Below are 4,990 nucleotides of genomic sequence, written 5' to 3'. Positions count from 1 at the left end.
GAAAGTGGCAAAATAAATTGGAGTCGATTCCATACGTTAGAAAAATACATGTATATTTTTATCGACTTATTTATTTTTATCCACCAGTAATTAGAGGTAAAACAAGCCAATAAATGTTATCAAATTAGTCTAGATCAAATAATCAGTTAGATGGACAGGGGGAGGACGTGGGGAGGCAAATTGATGAGTGAGTTCCATGCGGGGCGCTGCAAAGGCCTCGGGGGAGAGTTGCAATCATCGGTAGTAATGGGAACCCACCACTAGGGAGGGGAGGAGAGAGAGAGAGAGAGGGGGGGGGGAGAAATGAATGATACAAGGAAGGATGAGGGGAGAGATGAAGCGAAAATAGGAATAGAAATACTGAGAGAGAGAGAGAGAGAGAGAGAGGGGGGGGGGGATGGAAATGAATGATACAAGGAAGGATGAGGGGAGAAATGAAGCGAAAACAGGAATAGAAATACTGAGAGAGAGAGAGAGAGAGAGAGAGAGTAGAAACCAAAATGGGAGTAAAATATGTAAAATGTGAGAGGAGAAAGTGCTTGATATGCTGATAGGCTTATTATTGATACCTCCAGACGCTTCCGTTCAGCCTGAGAAGGATCTGTAGGAGTATAGAGGTTAATTAATGCCTTATCTAACCCCCCAAAGTTAGAAAAGTCTCCCTAGCAAAACCGTCTGGGGATAGGAAGTTTTAAGTAAGGAATTGGTCCTCAGGAGGATGGGGTGAATGGTCTCCCCGTACACGATATAAGTCACTTGGTTGTAGAGAGAAACCATATGACTACCTAATTAGTGCAAAAATTAGTTCCTTGTTCAAGAAGTTGGTAGTAAAGTGAGTTAGTGAGAGGGAGAAGTTAAGTGTAGATGAAAAGAAGTTATGAGCACCACGAGTCTTAGTTAAAATAGATCACAATAATTTAAAGCATTTTTACGTGTTCTTTCTCACCTGTCGATAGATCAGTTTATCCAGAACATTTGTTATTGAGAGATGACAGATTACACGACTCGTAACATCTATAACACCGAGAGGAAATAGGTTACACTACCTGGTGCATAATATTTTTTCGAGACATAATAGGTAACACAGATCTAACACCGAGTTAGGATAGGATGCATTAGTTTGACCATTTATATTACCGAGAGATGATGTGCCCTTTGCCTAAAACATTTGTAATGTCGAGATGAGAGGTCACGTTAACATTGAGACGGAATATATTGTCAACCACGATGTAATGTTGTTGTTGTTGGTGGTGGTTGTGATGGTAATGGTGATGTGTGTTGTATGTGGTATGTTGTAATGGAGGTTGCAGTTGTGGTGATGGCAGTGGTAATAGTGTTTGGTGATGGTGGTGGTGGTAGTGGCTGTAGTGGTGGTTGTTGTTGGTGGTGGTGGTGGTTGTGATGGTAGTGGTGATGTGTGTTGTATGTGGTATGTGGTAATGGAGGTTGCAGTTGTGGTGATGGCAGTGGTAATAGTGTTTGGTGATGTTGGTGGTGGTAGTGTCTGTAGTGGTGGTGATGGTATTATTAGTAGCAAGTGGCAATGATAGCGGTGGTGGTTGTGGTGATAGAGGTTAGCAGTGGTGATGATGGTAGTGTTGGTAGTGGTTGTGATGGAAGTAGTGATGGTGACAGTAATAGTGGTGGTTTTGATATGGAATGCGGATGTGATAGCATTGGTGATGGAGTGTGGCATTTGATGATGGTGGTATCAATGGTAGTGATATTGGTGGTGATGTCTGGTGTGTGGTAATGTGGTGATGGTAGTGGTGGTGGTGGAGGCTGCGGCAGAGAGCAGATAAGCCGCATGCGGTGCTCCGGCTCTATTACACGTGATCACTGGCCGCGTGTTTGCTCAGCGCACCTCATTTACATCCCACTCACCCCGTTATCGTGCCCAATATTTTATGTTTTCATTCCAAACCTGGAGTCGTGCCTCACTGAATGAGATAACGTGGGTTTTTGAGGTGTGTGTGTGTGTGTGTGTGTGTGTGTGTGTGTGTGTGTGTAAGAGAGAGAGAGAGAGAGAATAGTGCCGCACTCTCCATGCCACTCCACTGGGTTGGGGTAAAGGGGGTAGGGGTAGAAATTAATGAATGGAAGATAGGGGGTAGTGAGGGATGTGGGGGAGGTGTTTGAGAAAGAGAGAGGGGAAGGGTGAGTGTTATGGGAGAGAGGGAAGAATGGAATTGAAGGAAAGGGGAAAGAGAAATGGGAAAGCATTGGACTGGAGCAAGGAACCGTTTGGGGAGAAGAGGGGAAAAGGTAAGTGCATGAGGGTAGAGGGAGGGAGAGGGGAAATACTTTGAGGAGTGGGAAAGTGGGGAAAACGAAGATGGTAGGATGGGACTTGAATATAAGGGGGAATGGATAAGACTGGGGGAAGGGAGAGGGGAGTGCCTGGGGTAGGGGAAAGAAGGGAGAGGGTACAAAGTGCTTGAAAGGGGAGGTGGGGTGATTGGTACGACTCAGTGTTAAATGGAATGTACCTGTTGATTTGTTGTGGGGGCATTGTGTGGCTGGAATGAGAGATTGCTGTGGTGGATATGACTTTGGAGAGAATGGGTAGAATGAGTTTCGGTGAAGTGTGAGTATACCGTGATATTTTGACTAGAATGAGAGTGTCCTGTGTGGGTTTTGTTATAATGAGAGTAAACTGTGCTGGTTAGAATGAATGTAGACTATTCTGAAGGTGACTGTGGTTAGGGTGAGACTATACAGTATGTTATGGTGGGAATGAATTTCGTATCATGCTGGAAGGACGAATGAATATGAAATACTGTTCTGTGAAAACTGAATTCATATTCAAAATGGACATATTAGAAAGTAAAAGTAAAAAGATATGTTCAATAAAAATAATCTAGGAAAAAAAGTATATTAACCTCATATTGGTCAAAAGTTTACAAAAATATATATTCAGCTTAACCCGTGACGATTTTTTTAATTTCTAAGGGAGGACTCTACCCCTCTAATTACTTTTGAAACCCTCACTACAAAAGGTCTGCCATGAACTTAAAAAAAAAAAAAAGGAAATAGGCTTTAGCAAGAAATAAATATAATCCGCCGTCATACCGAAAGAGTTAAAGAGGAGCAGTTAGAAATTTCTGAAAAAAATTACTAAAAAATTTCTACATATTGGAAAGGTATGTACGTGTTTATTTATTTGTTTATTTAAGTAGTTATTTAGCTGGTTGGATAAGGAAAGCTACTGAATATGGGAATTACTGATGGTTTGAATAAATGAATGCCGGATCAAAAAACGGGGAAATTGGTAATGCCTGGTGGTGGGAGTGATCGGGTGGTGAATTGAGAGAGAGAGAGAGAGAGAGAGAGAGAGAGAGATGAAGTACAGCAAGTAGACGATAAACAGCACGTGAATCATAGCGGGAGAAGGAACATCGTGAATTACTGTGTTTATATACGTACTGAAATGTGCTGTTATTTATGAGGAGGAGATGGAATATAAAATTTGTAGGTTATTTATGTTGATTTAGCAAAGATTTTCAGGAAGATGACTTACATTTCCTTGATTAATATTGTTTTTAGGTAGAAGGAGTAATAAACGCGTATTTGTAGTCGAGGTAGTAGTAGTAATAATAATAGTATCGTAGTTTAGAGTCAGTCCATTCTTACAGCTTAGTAGTCTCTCTCTCTCTCTCTCTCTCTCTCTCTCTCTCTCTCTCTCTCTCTCTCTCTCTCTCTCTCTCTCATCCAACCATCCACCTCCTCTTCGTTTCCTTTCTCTCTGTCGTTAGTGTTCTTCCCATCTCCGTTCTACCATCTTCCTTTTCCCCTCTTCCTTCTCCTCCTCCTCCCCATTTTCAACCTCTTATCTTGCCCTCCTGTCCCCCATTTTTACTCCATTCTTCTTTCATCATCTGTATTCACTCGCGCCTCCCATTGACTGTTGTTTGCCAATCTCTTTACTCTGATTGGTCGCCCCAGCCACTCCTCTTCTTGTTTCCTTTGTATTTCTGCCTTTATTACAGTCCTCTAGCTTTGTTCTTTATTGTGTCCTTATTTATGTCATATTTTTATATCCTCATCATTCCTTGTAAATTATTTCTATACCTTCCTTTATTTTCATTTTTTTTCCTCTCCATTTCTTGCAAATATCTGGTCTTTCCTTTATTTTCATCTTCATTTCCTCTTCATTCCTTCTTATAACTTTTGTCTGTTTACCTTTCTTACAGTCGCTCACCTGTATTCTTTATCTCTTATTAATTTATTTTGTTTTTTCTCCGTACTCTTCTTTATTCCTTTCCACTACGTTCTCTGTCTGACCCTTCACACCGGTGACGTCTTTTGTAATCTCTGTTTTCTTGTTTACGATTATAACTTAAACTAGCCCCTCGTACTGAATGGAGAGAGAGAGAGAGAGATTAGTGGCCTTATCAGCCTGTTAATTCTGATTCCATATTTACTCAAGCAAATTTTACATAATATTTTCTTACTATTTAAACACATGTCTATTCAGCGTTAGTAGAGGGGGTGAAGGGAGGGGGGGACTGAGGTAAACTGCGGGAGGCGATAACGCTGTTTGTCGACATTTAGAGCAGTTTACAATGGGCCCCAGTTTGCCAATGACTCCGGCCGGGTGTGACCTTGTGACGCTGCTGGATGAAAGGAGGAAACTGAAATCGAAAAGGTGTGAAAAAAAAAAGTCACTTCTGGACTTCATTTTTTGCTTGGATTCTCATGAGTTAATTTGGTATCGTGCGTTAGTTCGGTGATAATATTTTAGTTATTGGAATGTAGGATGGATAGACAGACAGACAGACTGACAGACAGATAGAGAAATAGTTAGATAGAGAGAGAGAGAGAGAGAGAGAGAGAGAGAGAGAGAGAGAGAGAGCAATTTATAATCGTATTTTACTTCGGTCACAAAATTTATGTTCCATGGATTTTGGATGATAGATAGATAGATAGATAGATTGATAGATAGATAAACAGACAGATACACAGGCAGACCGGTTGCAAGAAGGTTATA

Source organism: Coenobita brevimanus, chromosome 18 (assembly GCF_032717465.1).
Source record: "Coenobita brevimanus isolate Jiangsu-jjx chromosome 18, ASM3271746v2, whole genome shotgun sequence".
NCBI lineage: Eukaryota > Metazoa > Arthropoda > Malacostraca > Decapoda > Coenobitidae > Coenobita > Coenobita brevimanus.
Note: the sequence above shows the minus strand (reverse complement) of the source record.